Source organism: Tamandua tetradactyla, chromosome 8, assembly GCF_023851605.1.
Source record: "Tamandua tetradactyla isolate mTamTet1 chromosome 8, mTamTet1.pri, whole genome shotgun sequence".
NCBI classification, from domain to species: Eukaryota; Metazoa; Chordata; class Mammalia; order Pilosa; family Myrmecophagidae; genus Tamandua; species Tamandua tetradactyla.
This window is the reverse complement of record NC_135334.1, coordinates 45,971,769-45,989,678: the sequence shown is the minus strand read 5'-3', so window position 1 is coordinate 45,989,678 and position 17,910 is coordinate 45,971,769. Positions and strand designations below refer to the sequence as shown.

Here is a 17,910-nt window from a genome sequence, read left to right as displayed (position 1 = left end):
GTGGATAAGTGTGCCTCTTATATATTTGCTTTTTTAAATGATTCTTAAAGTAGATACTGACAAGTATAGACTAGATAATATCTAAGCCCCTGGTTTGTAAAAGCTTTTTATTTTGAAACACTTTCCAAGTTACTGGAAAGCTGCAAAAATAATACAGAAATGGCTCATTCAACACAAATTAACTTCAGCCCAGATATCCACATTTATCAGTTATTAGCATTTTGCCACATTTGTTATTTCATTGTCTGCTATCTACCTATCTATCCATCCATCCATCCATCCATCCATCCATCCATCCATCCATCCATCCATCTCTCATCTTCTAAACATTTAAGAGCAGGTTGCATACATATATTCTAATTCTTACCACTTCCGGGCACCTCTTCTAAAAACAAAGACACCCTCTCTGGCTTCTCCTACTTCTGGGTTATATATCTGTGTCCAATTTCCTTTTCATAAGAATTTCAACTATAAAGGATTAGGGTCCACTTCCATTCAGCTTGGCCACACCTTCACTGATAATAGCATCTTCAAAGGTCCTATTTACAAATGGGTTCACGCCCACAAGAATGTGGATTAAGATTTGACCATATCTTTTGTGGAGTACAAAATTCAGTCCCCAAGACCTTCTCAGTCTTCTTTTCCTTTACCTTTCCTTCTCCTTAAGTTGGGAATGAAATTCTCTCACTTAGACATTCAACCCATGTTTCTTGAATGCCTGCTACATGGCAAATGTTTTTGAGATGCTGTATTTTCCTCTAGGAAACATGGGGGAGGAAATTTTTTTAGATATTTTTATTGTGAAATATAACATATATATAAAATTTCCAAGTACATTTTAACAAGTGGTTATTGAACAGATTTTAAAGTTGGTTTGGGTTATAGTTCTATATTTATTTATTTATTTATTTTTCTTCTAGCTGCTCCAAGACACTGGAGACCAGTGGAAATATCAGTATAATGATTCAGCAGTCATACCCGTTTGTTAAATCCTATCTTCTCTGTTGCACTCGTTCTTCTCTTTAAATAACATATATACATTAAAGCAATAAATTTCAGAGTACATCGCAACAATTTGTCGTAGAACAGATTTCAGAGTCTGGTATGGGTTACGATTCCATAATTTTAGATTTTTATTTCTAGCTGCCCTACAGTACTGGAGACTAAAAGAAATATCAGCATAATGATTCAGCACTCGTACTCACTTGTTAAACCCAACCTTCTCTGTATAACTCCACCATCACTTTTGATCTTTCTCCCACTCTTTAGGGCTATTTGGGCTTTGCTTGTTCTAACTTTTTCATGTTGATAGGGGCTGTGGGATAGGAAATTTTGGTGAGTAAAAACTGCCAGAGCCATGTCCATACTTTTGAAGACAAGAGACATATGCAATGAGGAATGACTTCCTTTTTTTCTTTATTAGGTGTTTTGCTATTACTATTATTATTAGTAGTAGTATTATTAATTCCTTTTTCTAAAATGCATACCTTTGAGATATCTTTTTTTTTATTAATTAACGGAAAAAAAAGAAATTAACCCAACATTTAGAAATCATACCATTCTACATATGCAATCAATAATTCTTAACATCATCACATAGATGCATGATCATCGTTTCTTAGTACATTTGCATTGATTTAGAAGAACTAGCAACACAACCGAAAAAGATATAGAATGTTAATATAGAGAAAAAAATAAAAGTAATAATAGTAAAATCAAACAAAACAAAACAAAACAAAACAAAAACCTATAGCTCGGATGCAGCTTCATTCAGTGTTTTAACATGATTACTTTACAATTAGGTATTATTGTGCTGTCCATTTTTGAGTTTTTGTATCTATATCTTTTTTGATAATTTTATGAGCACTCACTATGACGCCTAACCATGAAGTGGACGTATGAGGCTATATACAAACAACCGTCTTCTGCCTTACAGTTACTTACCTAATGGAAGACTCATTAGGTTAGATTTGAGCTGGGATAGCTGCAATTCCCTGCACTCTAACTGCATGTCCACTTTTTTTCACCCAGTAATGAAAACATGTATGCTATCAAGACTACCCATATAATCAGGGTAATATTGAATCTTCCATATTTATTTTGAAAAGTAAATTATTCAACCAATTATTTGTGAAATATCTGACTGCTGGTGGGTTGTACCACTGCACTTAAAACTATTAATTTAGACATATGGGAATTTCAAGACCTCAAATCTGGCATTTAATATGAAATTTGAAAATAAGAAATCTAATTTTACTTCCATGTCCTGCTATTTACTAATTATGCGCTCATGAGAAAAGCCCCAATCTATGTGTGCTTTAGTTTATTCGTAGATAATACAAATATTTCTATCCATTAAGAACAGTTGTAAAACTCAAATAAGTTCATGTATAATATAAGGAGGTTCACTGCACAAGTATTATTTATAGCTCTTGTTCTGTTGATGTCTGGTTAGATCATTCTTGCATTTATTTTTGGTCTTTTTAAAAGGCAGTTATTGCTTACTGCTTCCCGCTAATTACAATGAAACATTTTTTAAAAGGTGTGTGTTTTCTTTTCTGAATGGGCAGTTACCAGGAATTGAACCTGGATCTCCGGCATGGCACGCAGGAACTCTGTCTGCTGAGCCACTGTGTCACACCCCTAAAAGATGTTTTTTTGTTTTGTTTTGTTTTTTTGTCACTTATCAGATAGAAAATTGAAAATAGGCAAATTACATAATTTTTAATCCTGGGTTTGTTATAGCCCCTGGCTCCACATTTTCTGAAAATATCACCTCTCCTGTTGTGTTTTGGTGCAGAAGGATAGACAGTTTCCTAAAAACAAAATGATTTGTATGGCTGTATCTTGTTCATAGTGTATTTTCAGTATGACATCAATAAAATAGATTGGGTACCCACATGTAGAGGGCAAATTTAAAGCAAAACTTTATAATGGAGGTAAGTAAATATAATTGTTTATGGATTCTTCTACATAAAGTATTTAACTATTACTTATTCTTTGAATATTGAGGTGTTTATGGAGATTTGTAATCTAAGCATGGAAAATACTGAAAAATAACTGTTTCATTTACTTACATTAAGTTCTGTATTTTTACATAACCAAAACTTAAGAGATACTCTTTGTAGAATGTTTCTCAATGCGTTTAGAATACATACCTATTTAGAGTGAAATGCTTTAAAACTTTTTCCAGACCGGAACCTTAGACCAACTGAATCAAAATCTCTAGAGATTGAGCCCAGTAACTCATCCTCTTAACAGGCACCCGGGTTGGTTTTTATGGATCCTAGTATTTGTATGGGATTTGTCTTTTATCGAAGTACCTGCCAATTAGCTTCAGTCAATAGTCTACCAGGAAGCAAGTACGAAAACATAGATCAGTGGAGGATAAAAATTCTAATTAGGACTTAATAATGCTGAATCCTCTATTTCTAGTGGGAAAAATGATAGATAGTAAATTTGGGTCAAGGCTAAAACTTAACATTTGTTTCTGTTAATTATCAGTGGATTACTGATCATACCCTTTCTTTCCTGTTTCAAATAGTTCTTGAGCTCTAATTCAAGTACAGTCAAATGGCAGATGTTTTATAATTTTCATCATTATAAACTACTTCTTTAATAACTTTCTGACAGTATTTACTTTGCAGTGGCTTCACTGCTTCCTTTGGATGAAGTAGTATTACTTTCATTGGAAATGTGTTCTAAATATGGTTATCTTAGTCTTCATTGAGAAGAAAACTTCGTATTAAACATATTTGGAATATGTACAATGTGAAATGTATAGGGATACATTTTTCAGGAGGTGAATAAGGTATGGTCTTGACTCTCTGGGCAGTTAATAAAAATAAAGAATCTAGCCTTTGTCAAATATCGTTCAATTTCCTAATATTTGATGATCACAACTTTCTACTGCATTACATGGCAGTATGTGCTAATCAAAAAATCAGTGAGAGAATTTATGAGCCAATTTATATTCTGATGAATGAATTTCATATGTCAAATTCCTATATGTCTTACTTCTATTGAATGAGGACCAAAGTAGGACAAAGTCCTAGAGAGAGAATGGATTGTGCATTGCTTCTTAAGCAGTAAGGGAGATACTGCTTCATACTTTGTAACATAAATAGGAAGTAGAATGGAACATTTTATGGCCACTAGTATAGAAAAGATCAGTTTACCTTTGAAAAATCATATGGGTGCTTTATAATGATATTTGTGAAATTGCCTAACTGTAATTTTTCTTAATTCATCTGCTTCATGTACTTGTGTAAACACATTTGCTTTTGGTGTCATTTGATCTGACATTTACATTCTTTCCTGCATAGGAAATGATATCTAACACATATGGCCTGGTGATAAAAAATGGTTTCCTTACTTTTTCCTTTGGAGAACATCTAGCTGTCCAGATTTTAAACTTTTTGTGTTAAGCACTTGCTTATGTCATGGCTATTATTCACCATGGCTGCAACCCCGAATGTCATAAGGAATAATAAGGCATGACAACTGCTTGGTAGGACCTCAGTGCCATCATAGAGCACCCTTTCCATGGACCCTAGCTCTCATTAGGTTCCCTCGGTCCTCTGGTAGGTTACTGGGGCCACAAATATAATATACATTCAAACAAAGAAGTAGAACTGGGTTGAATCCTGTAAGGGAAATGTTAATAAAAATGAGAGTTTAGGAAAAAGGCGAGAGGAATCGACTTTCTAGGTTTCTCTTTGTTAATATCTTTTCAGTTTGGGAACAGACACCCTTAAGTTTGGAGTCAATGTTTTCTCAGAATCAAAACAGAACTTTTCGTAGTCACATATAGTTAGGGATGTTATTGATACATTAATGCAAGTGAGTTGGCAACTATGTCTTAATATCTGTGTATGTCCATCTCTATCATCTCTGTATCTTTTATGTATATTCATCTGTCTATCTGCGTGTTATTATTAGCATATACTAAAATAAATTGATAATATTTATCAATAATGTGGGGTAAGTTGTGGCTCACTAAGCATTAGCTGTTTTTATACAGTCTCAAGTAAAATTCCACTGTGATAACATTAGGGGTGTTTAACCTAGTAACTGTACTCAATATTTGCTCACAATCCGTTAGTGTTCAGAATGGACAGAACAAGCCGCCTCGAGAGCAGGGCTCTGGGCACGGCCATCCCTGTTTAGGTAGGGGACCCTTTCACTTGGAGAGATTCTAAGTAGCCTTATTTCTGGTGACTTCAATTATGTTTTCAATTCCATTCAAATAAATGTACTGCCCAAGCACATAACAACCTTTCTAAGTTTGGGAACATCAGTTAAAATTTCAGGTGAAACTAAATGCTCTCGAAATTTCTCTTCTCCAGATCACACCCCTCAACTCGTCCGAAGCTCATTTTTCTGCCTGCATCCCCATGTCACTTATTACTTAACATTTGTGCAATACTCTGTTCAGTGGTAGTAGATTCTGATTGTGTTTCTACATTTGTATACGTATATTTGCATTTCTGCTGGGTCTGTCCATCCCTCATTCATCTGCCAACCAGAGACCCTTGAGGGCACAAATCAAGTTTTCTATTTCTGTTTCTAGCTCCCTGGAGTGCCCTGAACTTGGTGAGAATTCAATCAAAGGCAAATGTTAACCAGGTATTAAATCCTTGCCTTTGACATGATGTAGCGCATAAGCTGGGAAGTGTGTAATTTATTGCTATTGTCATTTTAGTAAGTGGTTTGCTACTAAAGATGCAGAAAGGAATTCTGTGTCCTGTTTTACCGTTTTATAAGAGATTAAAATCCTGAGAATGATTTTTGCAGTGAATTAGCAGGGAATATGAATTGGCTTCACCAAATGTAATGGTGCTGAATAGTGAGTTAATTGAATAAAATCAGTAATTGCTAACTCACTGATTGATGGTTGGTTTTCCTGAATTGATTGGCAGGCTCATCAATTTTCTTAAAGTAGTCGCACTTTTTGTTTGGTGCCATATACCTACCATAGGCACCAAGGTGACACTGAAAAGTCCCTCTCATAATTTGAAAAAAATAATAGAAATAGTGTATCAGTAGCTTTATTTTGCATTTTTCCATCAAATACTTCAATTCACATTAACTGCTCTTAAAAAAAAAAACACAGGGAATGGTCTCATGATGTTCAGGTAGCTGTTAGATTAGGGATTCTTAAATTGGGAGTTATCCATGAGGGAATTTTAGGGAATCTGTGAACTCCATGAAATTGCATAAATAGTTTTGGATATGTGCGTATATCTGGGAAGGGAGTTTATGACTCTTAGTCAACATATAAGACAATAATCCCAAAAGCATTAACTGGAAATGCCTAGAAGTAAACATTAATATAGATGCTGCCAAAAAAATTAGTAGCTTAAATATTAGAAAACATATTTCTGAAATTCTGTGATTCTAGGAATTAAGGAAATGAGTATTTTGTCCCTGGTCTGATAAAACCCTTTATTGTGAAAATGTCTTCTGTAGTTTAGCCTCAGTACAAATTCACAGACAACTAGCCTCTCGAAGTTATTACCTTTGAAAAAGCTGAAATCAGTTGAATATACTGATGTTTTGATGCTGCAAGCCAAATGGATTTTTTTTCTCCCAAAGCAACTAAATGAACTCTGGTAACAGGAAAAGAAATCTGTAGGGTCCAAGTTGAAAGTGGCAGATTAGGATTTAACTGCCTAGCCACATTAACATCAGTGGGAATCAGGCAGTTAAATTGCTTGCACAGCATTGAAAATACTCCCCTGACAGTTAATACAGCTTTGTACTGGCAGGGTTTTCTCAAAGCTCCTGTGTCTATGGAAAGTTATCATTCAATCTCAGTTCCTTCAAGGAAGGTTTGCTCTCCTGACGCCTGGACCCCTATGCCTGTGGGTTTTTTTTTTATGACCGACAGCACCAGGTTCTCAGGAACTCTCCAGGGGTTGCAGAATAAGTATGAGCTTCATTGTTTATTTTTTGCTGAAGGCTGTCAAAGCTTTCCTTTTGATGTTTATAGAAGGTCTTTTGCAGTCAAGAATGTTGAAAGGTGACCAGGCTGCCTCACCACTTGCATCCCAACCCCAATGAGAAAAGAATTTGATATTTGCTGCAAATGAAATATTGGGGCGGGGGAGGGGAGGGCAGGGAACGTGCCTTTTTTAGAAGTCTTTGCCTATGAGCATGGCATCTGGAATACATGATGTGTGTTCGACACAAGGCACTTGTCTAAGAGAGGAGTTCATGTCAGGCTGGAATGAAAAAGTCTAATTCTCCCACATACCTATATGTCTGTGTTGATCCACAATTCCTGACCTGCATCCAACTGTCCCTGAGCAAGAATAGATGCATGTGAATTTCATCTCTTTGCTATTTGTCTAGTAAATGCAGTTGCTTTCACAAAAGTTTTTTTAATGAGATGTGTATGTGTGTTTAGGTATTTTTTCAGGGATTCAGAATTTTATTACTCGGTACCTATCCTAGAGATAATGTGAAATTCCTTACAAGAAGAACAGAAAGAAGCAATTCCAGATTTTTAAATAGTATATTAACACTGTTATTTTTGTTTGAAAGACAATCTGTTGTTATATTTTTTATTTTTTATTTTTTTACATGGGCAGGCACCGGAAATCGAACCCAGGTCTCCTAGCAGGCAAGAATTCTGCCTGTTGAGCCCGTTATATCTTTTTAAAAAACATTTTTATTGTGAAATATATCATATATTCAGAAAAGTGACAGATTTCAAAGTACATTTTAAGAGGTTATTATAGGGACAAACTTCAAAGTATGGTATGGATTAAAGTTCCACAATTTTAGATATTTCTTTCTAGCTTGTCTAATACACTGGAGACTAAAAGAAATATCAATATAATGATTCAGTAGTCATACTCATTTGTTAAATACTATCCTTTCTGTTATAACTCCTCCCTCTCATTTGATCCTTCTCTCAATTTTTAGGGGTATTTGGGCAATGACCATTCTAAATTCTTCATTTTGAGAAGGGGTATCGACATTATGGGGTAGAGGGATACAACTGGTTGGTTGGTGTGCTTTGAGAGACTGATAACTCTGGGTTTCAGGGCTTCTCTGGCTTAGGAATAATCTGCAGGTTTTAGGTTTCTGGAAAATAAACTGAGTAAAAGTATTAAAAGGTCTCAGATAGAGCCTTGGGTATTCTTTAGGATTTTCAGGAATGCTGTTGTTTGGGGCTTGGCATACCATGGTAATTTGCTGTATCTAGCTGAAGCTTATGTAAGAGTAACCTCCAAAGTAGCCTCTCTACTCTATTTGAAATCTCTTAGCCACTGCAACCTTATTTTGTTACATTTCTTTCCCCCCTTTTGCTTAGGAAGGCATTCTCAATTCCATGATGCCAGGGCCAGGCTCATCTCTGGGAGTCATGTCCCGCATTGCCAGGAGACTTTCATCCCTGGGAGTCATGTCCCATGTAGGGGGTGAGTAATGAGTTTATTTGCAGAGTTGGGCTTAGAGAGAGAAAAGCCACATCTGAGCAACAAAAAGAGTTCTCTATAAGTGACTCTAGGCATACTTATGGTTAAGCTTAGCTTCCCCTTTACAGAAATAAATTTCATTTGATTCAGCCTCAAGTCTGAGGGTTTGGGTAATTCACTTGAGAGTCCCTACTGCTTGAGAGAGAATCAGGAATTTCTCAGGAAGGGAAGTTTAATAGTTCCATATTTTTTCTCCAATCCTCAAGGGCTTTTCCAAATACTTTTTAATTATCTGCCCAATATACTCTGGAATATATCCAGATATTACATTAAGCTATACAGGATTACAAGGTCTCTTTCCTTAGTCTAGGCTTCATGTGTTTAGGTTGTTTAAATGAACTGGCCAGACAGGTTAAGTTAGATTGTGTGCTATGAAAAATTTTAAATTTTGGACCTAATAAACATTTCCTCCTTTGGTCTCACACAGAAGGTGAAATTTTGGAATATAGACACTATTGTCCTTTACCCTGTATTCTGATTTACCTTAGTGCCAAACTAAGCTTCATTCATAGCTCTAATTTATGTCTGATGTATTTTCAGTTAGTTTTTAAACTATGCTTTCCCATTAATTTAGTGAGTTTTCTAAAACTGTCAATAAAGTTTTCTTTTTGCAACCTTTGGTTCTTTATAGGTATAGTTTTGAACACTTGAATTATTTGGAGATAAAGTATTATTTTATTTTATTAGGCTAAAGTTGTTCCAATTTATTTTGTTAATTTGTTAATTATTTTAAAATATAGATATTTTTCAGGTGAATGCTAGGCTCTTGCCACTCCATCAGCAGTTAAGTTTGCAAATATGGGTAGCCCTGACTAGATGAAGAGCTTAGCAGTTAGGTATGTTGAAGCATAATCTACAAGACCTAGAAAAAGTTTGGAGTATGACCTTTAGTTTCCTAGATGGGATAACTCTGGCCTTGAGAAGTAAGCGACTTGCTGGAAGTTTCACAGTTGTGTAAGTGAGAGAAGAGGGGATGGAATTCTGGGAATCTTCATTAATACCAAAAAATGAAAATGTAATAAGAGAACAGAATAGCAAATTTGCAGCCATGTTCCCTCCATCTGCATCAACTTCACCTTAGGATGAGGAGCATCAAGCTCATGTCATTGGCAAAAACATGAAAAATATTGTTCAACAGCCTGAGACCCGTCACTATCAGAGAGTCAGGCTATATGATGTCTTAAGCCAAAATCAAAGAAGCAAGCATTTTCCAATATCTCAAAGGCTGGACCCCTTTTTACCATGTTACAATGTTTTCTCCAGTTCATTCCCAACTCTGTCTGCTTTGCAATTGTAAACACCACTACCTATGGCAGGTACATGTTTAGGAAAGACAGAAGAGATTATTTATATTCATTTTCTTCTGAGTCCTTGTTGCATCTCATGATCCATTTGTGCTATTTGTAATTGAGAATGAATCTCAGACAACACACTAGGTCATGCAAAAGTATTGCACTTGATTATTATTACACTTTGCTAAGTACCTATCTGAATCCACCTCCTGCCCAGCTGGTGGAAAAATTACCTGTAGGCATTTGGGTTTCTTCTTTCCTTCTGCTCATAGATTGTATCAAGGTTTCTGGATGTCTATCCACACAAATTTTGGGGAGGGTAGGGGTGAGGAGTGCATCAAACCTGGGTCTCCCTCATAGCAGGCGAGAATTCTACCACTGAACTACCCTTGCAGCCCCATCTGGACATCTTTAATTAATTAAATGCTTTCTGCTGACTTGCCCACTGTAGCTAATCCTATGCTGTTCCTTAACTTGGATGGTTCTACAGCTTTCACCCATAAAGAAAACAAAACCCAAAATTTGAAAGTAAAGAGAAAAAAAAAGGCTACTCAACCTTTATTGTCTTGCTTGGGCCTTGTCTATAAAGGTTTTCTGACACTTAAGAGGGAGTTATATTTATTTGAATTAGGATTTACTACTGAGTAGGGCCTTTTACAAAACTATAAAAATAGATGATATCTTATAAAATAAGCGATAAATGAAAATGTTTTATTGTGAAGAAATACAAATTATATTTACCTCATAAATAAGACAGTTCCAAAGGTATTTTTTCACTGTGCTGTAGAAAAGCATTAACCAGTTTTGTACTTTATTCTGGAATTCTGTACCTTTCTATTGACTATATATGCATATGTTTCTTTATTTTCCTTTGGACACATTTCATCATCCTGATGCTATCCTCATTAATGAGGTAAGATACAAACTCTGACACATGCTACCTAGGTATGATAATTATGTCTTAAATGTTTTAAAATTGTATATTGGTAACTCTACATTGATGGCATAAAATCTTTGATGATATTGAGGTCCCTTGCTTTACACCTGCCACCAGCCTGTCCCTCTGAATCTTGACCCCTCATCAGGTATTGTCAAAACATGGTGCTCTGAAGATTCTCTTTACTCTTGCATCATCACCCAAAGACTTCTCTTCCATTCTAGTGTGAAGTTGTCTCTTCCATTCTCCTTCTTTGCCCCCAAAGGTCTTTCCCCTCTTGACTTTATACACCCACAAATACAGACATACAAAGGTAATACCGTACACTTATGTATGTTTTATCTTGTCAAAAGACCTAAGGAAGTGCGAGCAATGGTTCTGTGGCAGAGTTCTCGCCTACCATGCCGGAGACCTGGGTTAGTTTCCCGGTGTCTGCCCATGTTAAAAAAAAAAACAAGGGATGTTTTTTATAAATCAAAGAAAGATTGAATTCAGTTTCTTATGCTTTCCTCTCACTCCACATATCTGAAGCAAGAATTTACAAAGCATGAAATGGGGCAGGCGTTAAGGGTTAATTATTTAATTTTATTTTACCTGTCCCGACACTGTAGTTTACAATAATCCCTTATATTGCTCAAGGTTTTTCAGTGTTCTTGTTCTTATTTTGCTTATTTTCCAGAATTATTTTAGAACAGAAGTTCAAGATAGAGTTCAGATCTTTTATACAGGTTTTGGTTTACATTGATGGCATTATATTATTATAGATTGTGCACTTTCAAATGATTGTGACAATGTAGTAAGGTAGTTGCCTAATTAAAGTCAAGGCCACAATGTTTCCACCCACAAACTGAAGGTCAGATTCTAATGTCATTTCAGCTCATGCAGTTTATGCTTCAGCATACCTAACCACTAAATTCTTCATCAAACAGGAATACCTGACATTTGAAACTTAAACTGCTGGTATAGTAGGCTAAGCCTTGAGCAAGACTGACAAATGACTATACACACACACGCGTGCGTGCACACACACACATACACACACACACACACACACACATATATATTTTTTTACGTGGGCAGGTATCAGGAACGTGGATCTCCAGCATGGCAGGCAAGAATTCTGCCATTGAACCACCACACACTGCCCAAATGACTATTTTTAAAACAGTTTTTTATTTCTAAAGGATCATTGGTCATTATATATTTTTATGTCCTAGTGAAGATGACCAAGGGATTTAATACTTGTTTGAAGATCCTTATCTTTGGTATTTGTAGCCTGTACTATTGCTGTAATTGAGAGAACGTGATGAAATATGAATGTGTCTTTCTTTTCCACCTGCTTTGCAAAACACTCTTGCCATCAGCAGGCAGAGACAGTATATTTCCTTAAGGAAAATTAGGATAGTTGTAGGACCGAGAAAGAAATAAATTTGATTTTTTACTTCCAAAATATCCTCCTCTTGAAGCACATAGCAAAGAGAATATTTTTAAAAGCGAAGCTTTGGGCATTCGACATGCCTTTCCCACTTCCTTTCTATCCCCCTTAACCTGCTCCATTTTATATTTTATCCATAGCACGTCTCATAATATAATTTATTTATTTGTTGTGTTCATTATGGAGATGAAAGAACAGGGGTCTTTTTGTTGTTGTTCTTTGATATATCCCAGATATGTACAATAGTGCCGGTTATACAGAAGGAAACTAATAAGCATTTGCTGAATGAATGGGAAGACTCTCAATTATCATAAGTCACTGAAATAAGTAGGGTTTAGACTTTATGCTATATGAACAGAAAAGGCAATGTTGGAAGATCTAGATTACTTCACTCCTTGGGAATTTTACTTCTGGGATTAGTCAGGGGCCCATACAGAGTTTGTGAGCTGGTTGGCCTGAGAGGAGGGGCACAGGGAAGGTGGACCACACAGAAAGCAGGAAGTGAGCTCTGCGACATCACCCAGCACAGTGTATTTCCAGGCTCAGGGACACATACTGTGTGGAGCCAATAACTGAAGACTAGTCTCAGTCATTGAAATAATTATGCAGTCCCCTGAATATCTTTTATTTTGTTCTCTGGTGAAAGATTTCCATTAGCAACACCCAGGAGAACTGAGTGTGTTTATGCCTCTAAATTTTGCTGAACCACATCTGAACTGCCTCTTACAGATGTGACTTTTCAGTGGCCTAGGATATGATAAAGGCCATCAGTGCAGAAAGTGAGGACTTTGTCATTCAGAGAGATGTTGATGGGCTGAAAGGAGAAATTGGGACTAGATAGAAGGGGAATCCACTGTTATACTGGTGACAACCATTTTTGAGCTTGTAAACATATTGGAAAGCCTTCAATAAGAATTACAGAATCTTATTTTTACTTTAATATTAAGTGCCAAAAACAAAAGGACAGCATGACCCAAGAAAGGATTATATATTTGACTGAGTTAGAATCTATAAAGTATGTAGTAGTTTCAAAACCTGCCTGCAAATTCTTTAACACTTTTCCTGTAAAAGGCCGAGTCTAATTCTTTCCTCCTTTAACATAAATTGGCTTTAGAGACTCACTTCTAATAGATGGGACAGGTGTGGAAAGGAGGCTGCATCACAGGATTTCTGAGGCTGGATCCTAAAGTGCAAGTGCCTTGGGAGTGCTGACCCTGCATTAAGATATCTGGTTACATTAAAGCCACCATGTTAGAGAGAACATGTGGAAAGACTATGAAGAGACAGAAAGAAGGTGCTCAAGGAGCTCTCTATCTGTTCCAGCCCTAAATGTTCATGTGTCCCCTACCAGGTTCCAGCCAGAGGAATGAAAATTCCTTTGATAAGACCCAGCCCCAGCCGCCACACGACTACCTCATGAGAGGTCCTACGCTAGAACCACCCAGCCATACTGCTATTTAATTCCTGCACCACAGAAACCATGAGAGATATAAAGAATTATTGTTGTCTTAAGCCACTCAGGTTTAGAGTAATTTGTATTGCTACCATAATAATTGGAAAAAGTGTCTCACAGAGATGTTGACTTCTTATTGTATGAAACTGGAGGAAAAATAGATGTTAATAATATAGTGTCCAGCACAAGAAGCCCATTGTAACAATCAAGGTTCAGTTTAGGGAAGCAGAACCACTATAAGTGATACATGTTAAGAGATTTATTAAACAATTGTGGGAGGAGCTAGAGAGGTGAAGGTCCAGATGGGGAGCAGAAAGATGAGAGCAGAGGGGCAGTGTTACAGCCTTGCTTCTGTGTAGTGAAAACCTCTGCATGTGCAAGAGCAAGCATCTTATGGGAGCCCAAGTTCTTTGTTGTTCAGCTCGACAAGCCAGAAATTGGGAAGAAAATCTAGACACAAAATGGAAGAGAGGAAAGTCAAAGTGTGTCTGGTTGGGCACTTCTGTGTCTGTCCCTCACAAGATTAGACCCTGATGTCTTCTGGAACATGATTCTCCCTTTGTCTCTCAAATCTCATGCAATTTCCTCTTTTGCTGAAATATAACCTGGAACCATATAGAGAAAGGGATTCTAGAAAACATAACTCCCAGCTTTGCTAAGTTGACAATAGAGTGATCCAGCACATCCATATCTACATATTATTTTATTTTGTGAACTCTATCTATACCTGCAAGACATTTCAATTGTTCCTCATACTTCTTGATTTGAATGTTATTTGCATAACTGTCAGTTGTATGGATGATTCTAAAAGAAGAGTTTTGCTTTTTCCTACTCATCAGTTAATTTTTAACTAAAAAAGAAATTCAGTATTTTAAAGAGACTATCTTTTTTTTTTTTTTTAAAAAAAAAAGGGTCTTTCTTTTATCAGAGAGGACCAGAGGTAAGGATAGCAGAGAATCAGTTCAAACAACACTGGGTAAGCAGCATGTCAAGGCCTTGCTATCATTTCATTTCTGGTCTCTTGACATTGGCTGAATAGATGGAGGATATGGTGTTCTTTCTTTTTTCTGAGAAGAAAGAAGAAAATACCATAGTTTATATTTGGAGCTTTCAAAATGGTCTAGGAAGATTTCTGATTAAATTCTCAATTAAGATCTCAGTCCCTTCTTCATTTCAGTTCATTTAAATACAATTTATTTCAATGCTACAAATATGTCCACAGCACTTGCTCTGTGCTAGACACTGTCCCAAGAACTGTGGATAGAATTGAATAAGAATGCAATGGTTTCTGCCTTCATGATGCTCTCATTCTATCAGTGTAACAGCAATCAATTATTAATTATAAATGAAGTGAGGTACAATAAATATTAATGTAAGAAATGCTCTAGTTGCTTCTTATGTTACCTAATCTTGCTAACACAAGGGTGATAGTTGAGACGTTTCTAGCTGCTGATAGAGTACATATGCTATCAGTGTTTAGCGTAGTTGCTGCAAGAAACACACGATCTCCTCTAATAACCAGTAGTGGTGACCACAGGAATATTTGCAAGTACAAGAGACACCCCCTGAGAATTTCCACATAAATAGTCATATTCTATATTCTGTTTCTCCTCGATAAAACCATCCTTTCTTCAAATGCGTGTGTTCAAGATAAATAAAAACATTTTGTGATTAATTATGTTTCCATAATACAATGCTTGCTCTCACATTACAGGAGTACGTTTAGGATATAACTGAATTTATGGGATAATTACTTCCTAGTAGCAGCAATGATATCAGTAAAATAATGCTAGAAAATGCCATCAGCTATCTGTAAGGGTATTTTAAAGCTCCTAAACCTCCCATTTCAGGAGGCTTGTATGAAAGTTCTTTTATAGTAGAATGATAGGTAACTACTTCCAAGACCAACTTTTCCATGTATTATTGTGAGAAACATGGATTTACCATCACACATATGTTAAATAATTTGAATTGATCCAAAGTTGTTTTCTGAAAATAGTCTATTCTGTCTCTAGGCAATAATGAAATTCATGCTCACAGTAATGCACCACTATGGTCAGCTTCTATATGGCCAAAACTACTAGTCAGGTTCTTTCATACTTTTAGGCATCTTTGCTTCCTATTCAACTAAAATATGAAATATCACCTTTATCACGTTTGTGACTGATATCTGAACTATATCCATCTCCTTCTATTAACCACACAGCATCAGTCATGGTGTGGTCAAAATCCACTGTAGGTTTTTAAGCAGAAATGAATTAATACAGATAATGGTTGCATAGATGATGGAGGGCCTGATTTGCTAAACTGGGGCTTGTGAGGCGATCCAGAGATTAGCAGCATCGAAATAGTAATACCCACTTCAGGGGTCTCCAAAGCCCAGACAAAGAAAGGAGATGGGGTTACCAGAGCCTAGGATTCAGGGGCCTCCAGTAGTGTGTTCCCATTTGGAGCTGGAACCATGGAGAAAGGCTGACAAGTACAGCTGAAGCCATGAAGGAGCCAAGGGAAAAATTTCAAATGCAAACCCGTGTGGTTGAAGTGAGGTGAGAATGGGGGAATATGATGGAAGGGTGGAGATGTGGCCATGGAGATGGTAGGGATCCTGGTTTCTTTCCCTTCATCTGATACCCAATACCAAGTATTTCTCACTGACTAAAGCCCTCTGGAAGCCAGATGACACAGGAGCTGGGAAAATGCAGACTACAGGGGTCAGCCCATTTCCTTCTCTCCTTCCCTCCCCTCGCCAGAGGAGTGACAGGAGACACAGGAGAGCAGGACAAAGGCAAAGGATAAATCTGTGGGTAAGAAGTCCAACCAATAGACACCTAGTTAAAACAATCATTATTTGAAAGTATAGTGTGAAGCAGTAGTTCCCAGGCCTAGATCACAGATACCTAAATCACAGTTGCTAAGGACATTATTAAATGTAACTTCTCAGGCTTCAACTTATACCAATAAAATCCTTGCTTTTAACAAGTGCTGCTGGTGCTTCTAGTATGCAACTAAGTTTTGGGAGCCACTAATACTTAAAGATACACCATAGCCTTTAATTCTTCTAAATCCATATTGTATCAGACTATCAGAACACTAAATAGTTTAGTTTTCCTTTTATTCTTCAAAATAAGCCATACATAATTACAATTTAGAGTATTGTGACTACTTCCTCTCCCAGTCCACTTCAAATGCTTATTTGTTCTTTTTAAATTGAGGACTGCTATATAAGGCTGCTAAAGAAAGCACTATCTGTTAGGTGGCTCAGTTTCATTTCTCCAGATTAACTGCTCTTCCTCCTCTTATTACTTGTCGAAAGCAATTACCTTATTTTTTCCCTCTTTTTTGCTTTGACAGTGAAGAAACTCAGTAGGAATTTTCACCCTAGGTATTCTCCAACTATTTCCTGTCTCATGCTTTTGTCTTGTTCTTTTACTGAGGTGGTAAGTGTGCTTATTTTTGTCTTTAGTATCTTCCCTTTATGGTAGTGTCCATTCTGCTTGAGCCTTTAATCTATTATATCCTGTCCCCCTTCGCTTCACAGGTGACCATGTGATTCAGGCTGAGCTGTTTAGACCTTATCCCTTGGGATAAGCCTTGTTATGCTGATAGCTAAAGTCAATCAATCAACCTACTTAAATATCAAAATACACAACAGTGGCAGCAGTAGCAACAACAGAAGTAAAACTCAAGGGACTTGGGGCTGTGCAACGGTGGCTCACTGGCAGAGTTCTCACCTGCTATGCCAGAGACCTGGGTTTGTTTCCTGGTGCCTGCCCATGCAGAAAAAAAAAAAAAAAAAAAAAAAGCAAGGGACATGACAGGCTAAGTTAGAATGTCCCTAGCCCCAATTCCAAATCTTCATTTCTGGGTAAGGACTTTGATGAGTTCAGCTTAGCTGACTTGCATTCTATAGCATATATGTCTATGGGATCTGGATCTCCACATTTGCCAGGAGTAGAAATCTTAATTTTCCCCCTTTTCTTGATGAAATCTTAATCTATCCCAATGACATACATAATTAACCCAGTTATTAAAATTTGTGTTCACTGGGTGAAGAGCCAGTGAGTTGTTTGATATGTTTGATGTAATCATTACTTCAGTCACTCTTCAAAGTTCAGGCTCTCTTTTCTCTGAACTCCCTGCCCTATCTTCCTCTGCCGTGGGCTTCACTCTTACCCTTGCTTGTAGGTCAGGCTGCAGAGAGGAAAAGAGTGTCCATTCCTGTGATGAGCAGTGGGTATGGGGAGAGATATCCCCACCTGCCCTTGGTTTGATCTGATAGATGTGGTTTTGGCATAGCCCTTTGTGCA

The 17,910-nt window shown here is 36.8% G+C and overlaps 1 long non-coding RNA gene across 4 annotated transcripts in view; it reads left to right on the top strand.

Moving 5' to 3' along the window:
- Positions 1–17,910, top strand: part of LOC143643368 (uncharacterized) — a 306,117-nt gene that overhangs the window by 62,900 nt on the left and 225,307 nt on the right. The window contains exon 2 of one of the 4 annotated variants that reach the window (XR_013156240.1): positions 8,324–8,429. The exons of the other annotated variants lie outside the window; for them this stretch is intronic. This is a non-coding gene — a long non-coding RNA (uncharacterized LOC143643368). The remainder of the gene's footprint in view (positions 1–8,323; positions 8,430–17,910) is intronic. 4 annotated transcript variants of the gene reach the window in all.